General features: G+C 38.8%; 1 long non-coding RNA gene across 2 annotated transcripts in view; it reads right to left on the reverse strand.

Annotated features, from left to right (window-relative positions):
- LOC123958864 overlaps positions 1-6918 on the reverse strand; it is a 42553-nt gene extending 35635 nt beyond the window's left edge. For both annotated transcript variants that reach the window (XR_006822178.1, XR_006822179.1), the window contains exons 1-6: positions 6900-6918; positions 5854-6066; positions 5602-5714; positions 4497-4548; positions 3401-3763; positions 1108-1158 (exon numbers count right to left, since the gene is read on the reverse strand). This is a non-coding gene — a long non-coding RNA (uncharacterized LOC123958864). The remainder of the gene's footprint in view (positions 1-1107; positions 1159-3400; positions 3764-4496; positions 4549-5601; positions 5715-5853; positions 6067-6899) is intronic.
- Between the last annotated feature and the right edge of the window lie 5102 nt (positions 6919-12020).

Genomic DNA, 12020 nt, shown 5'->3' on the forward strand with positions numbered 1-12020 from the left:
CATATGGTGTATTTTGCACATATCGAGCAAAGTGTCGCTAATTGCTTTTTTCCACTTGACAGCTTTTAGAAGAAGTGTGAAAAGTCTGGAAACGTGTGAAATTGATGCCTGCCACCAATGAACCCACAGTCAGTCGAAACTTTTTCATTAGCACTCCACCTACAGAGATAATGTAACTCCTAAAGTGAAGACATGACTTTCACATACCTCTTGCAGGCACCTCTGCAAGGTCCTCATGCAAAGGTTTGGCACACTTGTATGGCTGAGGCTGTCCAAGAATCAGTTCATGAAAAGGTTTCATTGACTGATTGATCTGGTCTGAACATCAGTGTTGTTAACAAAGGCCTCCTGTTTAAAACAACTTGGCCATTTACGGTTTAGCAATTTTAAGAATGAGACTCTGAAGTATACTTAACAAATTAGCATAAAAAACAATTTAATTTAATTCAATTTTAGTTTTGTAGTTCACATGCTAGTCCATTTTGCAGTTTTTTTTGCATCTACAATGCATTTTTGACAATACTTTCCATTTGTTTCCTCATTTTCACTAACAAAACTATCACTGTTCCTCTCTAGTTACACAAACTGTTGTGTCCATGGGAAGACCTGGCTGAGAGGGCGCTGCAATCTTGTTTTGTGTATGTTACTGCCTTAGCACGCATGGTTGAAATGTTTATCAATACAACTGACAATATACATTAGCATTTATTTTTACTCAACAATACATTAAGTGGGCAACTTCTTTTTGAGTTTTAGGGCAGATACTTCCATTAGGACATAAAATAGCCCACGATGATTAAGCCTGGATATGTAAGGGATAAAAACATAGCTATAAAACAACTACAGCACATAATGTTATTACTCATAGGAACATACATTGCAGATCTGTATGCGCAGTGGCAACTGTGGATCACCTTAACATGTAAGAGTGGATGCAGTGGATCAAAGTCCCCTTTTAGGTGCGATTGCTTTTACCCCCCAAATATGTACATACAGTCTGCGTAGCTCTGTGAATGTAGGCTGGGCATTTGTGGGTGGGTGTTGGTCAGAATGTATGGTAATTAATTGTTCAAGCTAGGCTGACCTGAGCTCTCCACTCCAGCTTACATTCCATTAGTGTGTCATTCTCTGCCTCCATCTGACGCCCTTTAACTGCAGCTGAGGAAGACATGACAGAGAGAAAAAGATAGAGATGACAGTCTACCATGGCACATTAACATCCATTTGACATGTTTATCATCCACTTTATGTGACTGAAAGCATTACATGTTTAAGTAATTAATAAAACAATTTTAATAACAATTCTTATTCATACGACATACTGTACAATAAACAGTTTTAGCTGTGCTATCTCATTTGTTAAAAATTTTATTTAACTTGGAAGTAAAATTTAGATAGTTGGGATGCTCCAGTCAAATGGGCACCAATTTTAGTTGGCTTAAATTTATTGAGCGGTCTTAACAATTGATGATCAGAAAAATAATGAAAAATCTGAAACAGAGATGCAGAGGCAGACAGTATCTTCAGGCTTTAAGTGCCCAGCAGATGGTATGGGCCTGTAACAACATGTTATAAAACTAATGACGCTAAAAGGTTCAATGATTTTATATAAATCAAAACAGTCATTTGGAAGACTAATTCTGTGATGTATCAGAACAGAAATTTCCATAATAAATTATAATTTTGATGCTCAGTTATTCCAACAGAAAAAACTAAATGTCGAGCCTAATGCCGCACCTTTACTGTGGCCTACGCAGCTACAGAATTGGCCTTAGCCATTCTATCATTAGGTTGGTCATAGACTACAAGTGCACATCATCAGTGGTTGTGTGATTTACAGTACTGAAATATAGGACAAGCTGCCACTGAGGGAAACAGTTTGACAAGCAACAATCATGACTTGTGTAGAAGCATTCAAAAGGACAAAAACTGACTGGTTCACCTAGCGTATGTTTGTGAATGGGTGGCCACAAAAAACCAAAATGCTGAAAAACTGAAACGCCACAGAAGAATTTTACAGTTTTTACATTTACAATTTTACAGACTGTTAGTTCCAGCATTACTACATGGGAGTAAACATGATATCTAACATTATAATCCCTTTACAAAACAAACAAGACTTCTGAGGATGTTCCTTAAATGTTTTATGGACGATTTGTTCCTTGGTGCTGCTAATGCCTTACCACTGCAGAGTCAAAGAAGAGGATCATCTCATGGGTGCATCTCTGCTGCCAAACAGTGTGAAAAAATGAAACGAGACAGCTCCGTAACAGTGAATTTTAACTCACATGAGCTAAATATTGAAGGAGACGCTGTGTTAAAGGTAACCCTGTAGAGTTTTTATTATAAACAAACATGTCTTCTTTAATATTTCACATTTACCACCAACACATATGTATCCTTGAAGCCTAACAAATGTGTTCAACATATTTCCGACCAACCCCACCAACTCTTACAGGCCTCTGCAGTCTGCGTAGTGTTTATCATATAATTTCCATGCTTATTTGGTGTATAAGTTACAAAATAAGGGGAACCACTTATTGGAACATTACTCCACATTGCCATAGACATAATTTGAAACTGACTGAAATGAAGTCCAGAAACAATTTACAGTCAGCAGCTCCTGGAGAGTTTCAGTGAGTATCAGAGTGAGGTAAAAGGGAGTGAAAATGGTGGGGGATCATTACGGTCAGTGGCGCCTGGAAGAGCGGTAGGGAAACAGAGAAAATAAGCTTAGATTCACAGAGTAGCTAAGGCAGCACTGTCAATACTCCAGTCAACAATACTGAGAGAGTGCGACTGAGATGACACGTAACGCTCTGATTGAACACCACAAGCAGAGTCTGCCCAGAGGCTTAGCAACAGGTGACACAGACACCATCAATCAACACAGTCAGTGATTCAGATTGGTCAGTGTTTTTTTTCCTCGAGGGAAGGTAGCAAGCAGCTTTTTTCTTTGAATGCAAGTCGAAACTCCCAGGCATCAATCATCAGAATCCTGGGTTCGTTTTGCCTGTCATTGTGACAAAGTGCCTGTTTTTCATTCAGAACATGTTTGTCTGTTTGTGCAGTGGACATACATACTTGCCTACCTGACTATGATGTGAAGTTTCTTCTCTCTGTGCAACATTTGAGTACTTAAATATATCAAAAATTGAAGCAAATATTATGTTTGCATCTGTCTCTTAGTCCTACAAATATAACATTTTACTGTGACACCACTAGCTGCATTAGTCCAGGTCAGATGGCACCGGCAAAACCACATTCAATGAATATGATGGGATGTAAATATTTAAATGTGTTCCTCAAAATGCCATTCTGCTCAAAAGGGATGGGCACATGAAGCATGATGAGTCTGAGGCCTGTTGGAAATCCCTGGGCCTAGAAGTGAGCACTATACCTGACTCTGGAGCTCCTGGGCCTGCTGAGTCTTGCTCTGAAGCTGCTTTTGGTATTGCTGCATGTGACTCTGTTCCTCCGGAGATCCAGACGGCTCTTGCACGATTTAGGCAGCGACTGAGAGATCCTTGCTCCTGGATGTCCAGCTACTGAACCACAAAAGGAGGCACGGCAGCGATAGGAGAAGAAAAATCAATCCAGTACACAGAGCCCATCCTCTCTGCGCAGCCAACCTGCTCAGTCTGTAGCTGAGGCTAAGCTGCACCATGGTTCCCCATCCTCCTGAGCAGATACTCAGAATTAAAGCCAGCCGCAGTCCTGTTCCATCAAGGGCAGGCCTAATATCTGCCTTTATCTGCTAATTCTGTGTCAGGAGGAGTGAAGAAAATAAAGCAGAATTTTTGAAATTTTGAAAACAAACTTCAAAACAAATGTTTCACATTTACACAGTGAAAAAACAAACAATAAACTTATTGATGGCTCGGATGCAGTCTTTATTCTAAAAAAACACCAGTTGATCAGTAACTCTTTATAAAGTAGAATATTCAACAAGGAACAAATTAAAATTGATATCTTTAAAAAATCAGCAAGACTTTCAAGTTCGACTAGAGTTTCATAGTAATTGTTAATAAAAACAATAAATCACATTAAAAATGATCTTAATTTAGTTATTTATAACTATCAGAACAGGTTATCAATCCATAAAAATTAAACACTAAAAATGACAAAGAAAAAGTGACATCAAAAGACAACACAAAAGTGTTACATTATGTAATACACAATGTTCCAAAAGTTAAATATTATTGTTTTGCAGAAAAACACAGGCAATACTGAAATAGTGCAGCTACTTAAAATACCCAGCTATGTAGCAATGATATCTAGCTAACGGTGAGAGAAATTATTTTTATAAAGCTGGCAACAAACGCGGCAACAATAATAAGCAGGTCACTAATTAATACTACCTTGCTGTGCTAAATCACGAGAGGGGAAGGGATGGAGGGGGAGAGAGAGAGGGAGCCAAATACAGTGAGAGAGAGAGGAAGAGGAGGGAGCTTGGCAGAAAGGAAGGGATGACAGTAAGAGGAAGACAAACAGACCTAGCTCCTGGTTCAGTTGGACAGAGGTTTTAATCCAGTGTGCCTGATGCTGCTGCAGTGTCGTCGTTGCGAGGGAATCATCACAAAACAAGATGGAGACCCAGACAGGAACCAGGACAAAACATTATTTAACCATGGGCTGGCAAATACTCCATGAAATTAACAATAAAACAAGAATAAAAAAGGACATTTATTTCCATTCCTGCCCTGTTCAAAGCATTGTGTCTTCTCCATGTCCATTTTTGCTTCTCGGAGTAAGTCAAACAAAAGAGCCTGGCGGATATTCCTGAATTAAAAATACAGATGATGTAGAAATCCATTTCACGGAATCGCTTAAAACGTGTCTCATCCGTTAGCACTCTCTTTCTGTATGCGATCCACACCGATAACACTGGTCTTGCTTTCTTTCCCTCACAATCGCTCCCTCTCTCTCTATTCTCCCCTCCTAAACTGATCAATACTTCATTTAAATCATGACATTAGCACACTACTACTGGAAAAAGAGGGGGAGAACAAATACAAATGAGCTTCTTATGTTAAGTGACATGGTAACTAATGTTTAATGTCCGAGGATTGTGAGATTTCTTCAAAATATAATGTGAAAAACAAAGACAGAAATATACGCAAGTGTGCGGGGGCTGTACTGCTGTTTTGATTTGAGCTCCTGAGCCTCACGCTGATCAATACACATTTAAATCCAGGCTGAGGAGAGTGATCACAATATCTCATCTCATCAGAAATAGGCAAACATGCTATCCCAATTATCATCTCAAATGACAAGTGTCGAGGGGACACCAGTTGGATGCTGATAGAGGCATATTTCATATTTATTCAGCAGAATTTTTACATTAGCACCTGAGCGCATAATTGTCTAATATATATGCACACTCACACTTTTATCTATTCACATAATTCACAATGAGCGCAATCAATACTGCCCTCTCCATACTCTGCTCTATGCTCATAAAGTGCGTCTGCATTAGATCATATAATAAGCCGTTCAGAAAACCCCAAAACAGACCGGCTAATTTCCTGGCGCTCACTGAAATTGCGAGCAAGAGTAACTCGCTAATCTTCCTGTTCGTCATTAAACCCGGATATTTACCTGAGCAGCCTGAGAGTCACGGGCCTGGTGAAAGAGCAACACATCTCTTTGGAGTCTCTGGATAGCCTCATCCCGCTGAGATAACTGAGGAGAAGCCGATCGGGTCAGGTTTTCTCCATTCCAAAGAATGGGTGAACAGAGGCGAGGACAGCAGAAAAGAGAGAGGAGTAAGGGGCAGACCGTAAGCTCAACACACGTGGGAAGTGGTGGAAATAGAACCGAAGTCGATCACTCGGGGGAACATGCACTTACATATAGTCTGGCGCCAATGTCGACCAATGAGCAATTAGGCAGACAAGACTAAAGTTATTGATCAGAGGTTCAGGCTCTTTTCTCAGGGCTAAGTAGCCTGCCTGAGGTTGTGTGAAGGCTGCTACGGCTGTGGACTGCAAGACAGGGAAAGGTAGTGCAAGAGGAAGTGGGAGGAAGGGCAGGGTAGGTCTTTCTCTCCCCAGGCCTTGAGCTCTTGAATTGGGCACAGGACATTATCATTTAGGCTGCTATTGATTGCCACAGGCTTAATAATATCAAGCTGTCACTCATAGAAGGAAAGGCACTTAGGAGAATGCAAACATCCAATCAAAGATATTATGGAAAACAAACAGTCTTGGCAAAGCATCAATGACACTGACAGTAGCTATGAGTTTTTTGTTTCCAATTTAAAGGATAATGAGAGAGCTTAATGCCAGGGAACAAACTTGAAAAAATGAATTTGTGTAATACCTAAAATGTCAACAAGTTTAAATTAAGTTTAATTAGTAAAGGTCATGACAAGCAGCCTTCTATAGATTTAGCCTCAAATTGTAAACAGATATTATAATGCAGCAATTTGGCCACTTGGTAACACCACAAAACATAATGCTTTTGCAAAAGTACAAATTAGCTCACTCACAAACTGTTTCCTAACCACATTACACACAGCATCTCCGAAGTACTGCCCTTTTAATTAACAGCTATTGCACTTGTGATTTGCACAAAGAAATGTGCCTCTTTGATGTGCTGTGACCAAAAATGCTAGCTAACAAAGTAAATAACAGTTCTGAAGTTGCTAGAAAGCCAATTCTCACAGTTTGCTTTAATGCTAACCTAAGCTAAACACACAAGCCCATCTCTGTGCTAAATGAAGAAGATGATTCACATCTGACTCTAGTTAAGACAGAAAACATGCATATATTCCAAAATACAGTATATATATTTATCTATTTTAGTGTTCAGCTCAGCTGCACTCATCCAACTGTGCTAATATCACAGGACAAAATAGAGGAACATATTGCAGCTTAGTTCAACAACGCACTCACCTGGTTTGGCTTCGGTTCAGCTGTTTGGTGGTCTTCTTGTACTGGGGGTTTGGTTTGTCTATGAATGAGAGCCAAGCCGAGCTTAACAACTGCTAGTTTAGCCAGCTGATAGCTAATAACGCCATATAGCAATAACACATTTTTTCAACAAATAAATTGGTTAGATTTCCCCTTCATTCTTCAAATCATAGAATGTATAGAGAGACATAGCCCACCAATTGTGAAAAACAGAGATCAGTCACATGTGGCTTGCATGACCAGTGTACTTTGGCCCCTTTAATTGATTATAATACAAGTGTTCATTGACAGCATTCTGAATGTGTATATGTCACGCTGGTCAAATGCCTTCCACGGTCTCTCTAATGAAAATAACTAAACATCATTTAACCTTTAACGGAGGTTTGGCAGTGCAAAGTAAAAAATAGATTTACAATTTCCTTCCTTGTTTCCTTTTTGAAACCACAGATAAGGGATTTATATAACTGGACTGGTCTGACAAAGGCTGGCCCATCTCCCTTTTAGGAATTTGATATTCACATTTTGTAAGATATATTTTTTTTGTCTAGCCCTACATCCTCCCCTGTCAAGGACATTATTTCAGTTCGAAATCATCAAACTGTGTTTTAAGAATTACCCTTTTAGGAGGTAAAAGAAAAAAAAGTTGCTTTTACAAAATATATCTGGCCTTTGGTCACATTAAATGCCACATTTAGCTATCCGTTGTTATTTCTGCAGATAGACAAAATTAGTGTTTATTATGAGGAGGATGCAGAGAATGTTCTATGCATACAAGCCAAAAATGAGAAAATCAACAAACAACTATTACATGCAAAGGCAGTGCTTTCCCCTTTTGGGGTGGCTTTTGCCTTTATATGCAGTCCTTTCTCGTGTTTTGAAAATCAGTTCAGACATTTCAAAAGAGAGAGGCATGATAATGAAAGGGCACATAAAAAAACTCTCTCTGAGGTGATTGTTCATTCCTCACAGCTTCCACTGCCTCTGCATCAGAAGGACACCTTTAATATTTGGACTTTCCACGTCACTCTAGGCTAAATCCCTAGCAACCACCATAGCAACATACTCTGAGTTCAACGTGAAATGCATGGCAAGTTCCCTCCTGCCACCAGCAAAGAGGAAAAAATCTGAAGAAAACAGACAGATATGCTTGAAAGACCAAAATTAAGTGGAGCTGAGAAGACATAACGACACACCACAGAAATGCTCATACCAATAATCAAACGTGATTGTGTGTGTGTGACATATGGAAAACAAATCACAGTACAAACTATAAAATATAAGCCTGAAACCATTTTTATGTAATCCAGACAAAGAGCCTTGGCTCAGTGGGTATTCTGGCAGAGATACATAGCTAATACAGACTATTTTTTTAGGTTTGCTTGCTGTACTGACTCTTTAATGAGATAAGCATATTTTACCTGGGTAAATACATTCAAATATATGTATATAGTAAATAAATAAATATGAGCTTGTGCAAGCATGTAGGCAATTAGGCTCCACATGCCTTGATAAATAAAAAAAACCTTTGACATGGATGACAAACTATGTGGCATCATTTGTTGTCAACACCTCAGTAAACAAACTCAATAACCAAACCAACTAATATGCATTTATTTTATGCATTTGTAATTCTTTCACTAGAAAAATATCATATCAAATATATATGAGACTGCCCATACATCTTAATACATATCTGAAACATTTTACAAGCTAGAGCAGTGCTTTCTCTGCCACTATTCTCCTGCTGGAGACAAATAGATAGAGATAGAGATAGAAACAGTATCCCTACGAGGTCATCCAGGACAGTTGTCTGATGCAAGATGCATTTATGTCTGCAAGTATCATGAGTTCCTCAAGAACCACATTAGAAGCTTTTCTTCAGTGAACTCCAATAATTGTAATGATTCCAGTTCCATCAGTTTATACTGATGTCCTGCACTACTGAAACGATCCTTTTAACAAACCTTTCCCACAGAAACCTGGGTACTTCCACATCTGTTTTTTTGGTCAGCTGGGTGAATTCAAAACTTTGTTAAGTTTAATGCTGGTGGTCCTTGGCAGATACTACATGGAACAAGCAATCTGCCTGTCAAAGACTTGGGGGTCAAGTCAGGTTGACTCCTTTTGGTCCATTTGCTCACTTTGGGTTTGCAGGGGATAGCATCTCCTGGCAGCTTAGATTCCAATTTCTTTAATCACTCTTCCAGCATAATCCATGTTTGCTAAAAACGCTGTTGCCATTTGCAGGGAGTTTATGTTTGTCACTCAACGATCAACGTACACAAACCTAGTTGCGTGTGACAAAGGTAACAGGTGACAGTGCTATCAACCAATAAAAGCTGTGTAATTAACAATATTTTGGTAAAAGTGCAATTGTTCCAAAAAACCTATAGATAACAGTAAACAGTGAGTAAGTGGATAATGCTAAAGCACTGGTTTGAGACATTTGTATGGATGATGGACTGTTGGAGTCTAATCACAGTACCTGTCCTTCTTAGAGCCAATCTCAGCGCCCTATGTGGAAAACACGGATGTAATCGTGGAATTTGATAATAAAAAATGGAATGAACTTTAAAACGCGGAATATAGTGGAATCTACCTGTATGAAGAAATTATAAGTAATCAAGTAATAACCTATTTAATAGGAGACAAATCACAGTAGGTCCTAAACGTATTGCAACAATGCCTTCAATGTGAATTTTCCCTATTAAATAGTATTTGTAGAATTTTTATATCCAAATGTTGCAATACAATTATTGTGAATTGTCCCGATAAATAATTGCACATTCATTTGAATATTTCTATATACATATGTGCACCACCACATGATTACACACACTTAATACTACACACTTATGAAAAAATTAGCTTAAGAACAATTAAAACAGAAAAGATGGAATCTAGCAAAAATTTTAAAAGGATTTCATAGGGCCTTACAACAGGGTTTGATTGTGTTTTCATGAGTTATATTCCTTTAAAATAATGTGTGTCTTTAAAACACTAAGAAAAGATAAACCCAGCCCTGTCCATGAGTATTTATTGCCAGTCAGGACAAAAACACACTCACTAAGGTGCTCTGAGTAGCTATTACACAAGTGTGGAGGTGACCTCTGATTTTAAGCGGCTGTATCTCTGACAGCCAAAGCTGCAAAGGCCATCCTAAATGGATTTCCTAAAGTTTCATTCAGGAAAATAAAAATGGAAAGTAATTCAGAGGCAAGGCTGTGTGAGAGAAAACTGTGTTTCTATCATGCACTGGGCTGCTTGAGTGCTTCTAAAATCCTGCTCTTTCTTCATGCAGGACCTGACTGGTGATTGTGGTTGAAAAGCAAGTTTTAGCCAAAAAAAGACATTTGTGACAAATAATATCACAGCTTTGCTGTGTATTTATGGTAGCTGAAGTGACTTATTCTGTACATAGAAGGTCTATGTGAGTATCCATATGGTAGCCATTTAGCTAAATAAATCACCTGTGTCATTGTTTAACATTACATATTCAGTTTCAACAGATATTTAGTAAATAAAAACACCTCTACCAAAAACACTTCTCAATTTAACAAAAAAAAGTGAATTTCTCCATCATGGCAAATTATGTGTGGGGTAAACATGCAAATGTTGTGTAACCACTTCCATTCCAATGAGGTAATGCTGTAAATATTCCAGCACTACCTGCAGCACTAGGAATGCAGTGTAGATTATGATTAACAAACATGATATACACATATTCTCATATAGTCAGAATATGTTGTCAGAAATTGTCTTTTTTTTTAATTATTGTATTTATTTATTTTTTTACATATATTGTAAAATACTCATTCAAGGTCTATTGTTCGAAAATGAGAATAATCACTGTTGGCCTCAGCTCAACATAAGCAGCAGTGCTTTTTAGCAGCTGCACTGGAGATAGCGAGCTGTTAAATTCATTTTGCCACTATATGCACAATACAGCCACACTATTATGGGTTAACAGGATGAAAAAGCAGTGTACATTTAAATGAAAATCTACAAACACCCTTTACCCGACCCTTTAACCTTTGAAGCGACAGGCTTTGTGTGACAAAAGCCAAGGAAGGCTCAGTAGCAGGGCCTGAATCAGCTGGATTGCATCCCATCTTAAATGCAATTAATGAAGCCCACAAAGGAGGATTATGCTGACAGGATTATTTTCAACAACAATACAACACCCGCTGCCAATTATAGACACACACACGCTATTCATGCAAACGCCAACCCTCTTTTATTCAAGCACACAACAGCTTTCTAACAAACCCTATTAGCACTAGCATCGTTGAGTGTCCATTGAAGTGACCACTGCAATATTCATTTCTCTGTGACGGTGACCTTTCATTAAGCTTACTGTTTGTATACTTTTATACATTTTATTCCATACACAAATCCATTTCCAGTGTCTTAGACTTTGTCTATAACTCATCTCTCTCGTCTCACCTAGAAGCATCCGTAATGAACATATAGTGCAGCGCCAGTAACTCAATCAGCTCCTGTGAACTTTGCAGAAGAAGGAAATGTTTGCCTTGCCCCAACATTTGATCTCAAGCTCCTGACAAGGATCTCAAACTGTCTGCAGGCAAATGAGAGCTGTCTGGTACTTCTCGGGGCAATGTTAAATCAAATTAGTGAAAGCAATGTTAATTTCAAGCAGCATTTCATTAAAAAGGAAAAAAGATAATCAGCAACAAAGACTCCATGTTCTTCTGACTAATCTAATAATGCTTCGTTTGTTTGCTTTAATCACATTTAACGATTAAGAAGCAGAGACGAGACTAAGTCATGTAGACAGAGGGATCTCATAATCTGCCTGTCATGGCCACCATCTGATTTCCTGCCATTCGTCACAGTATGAATGGAGGGATGGGCGGGTGGTGTGTCAACCCTCAGCGGATGTCTTGAGTGGTGCACTGGCCCCAGGATGGGACTGCTCCTCTTCAGAACAGAGAGGGAGAGGGGCTTCAGGTATCACCTTACTTTATGGAGTTGCCATACTGAACCCTGGCCACTGGCAGACATGGCTATTAGCTCTGAATTCTGGGGCCCTTGATACAAAAAGAACAATCTTCTTAGAGTTTTGGGCAGAGCCTGAGATCA

The sequence above is a fragment of the Micropterus dolomieu genome, linkage group LG20 (assembly GCF_021292245.1).
Source record: "Micropterus dolomieu isolate WLL.071019.BEF.003 ecotype Adirondacks linkage group LG20, ASM2129224v1, whole genome shotgun sequence".
In the NCBI taxonomy this organism is placed as follows: Eukaryota; Metazoa; Chordata; class Actinopteri; order Centrarchiformes; family Centrarchidae; genus Micropterus; species Micropterus dolomieu.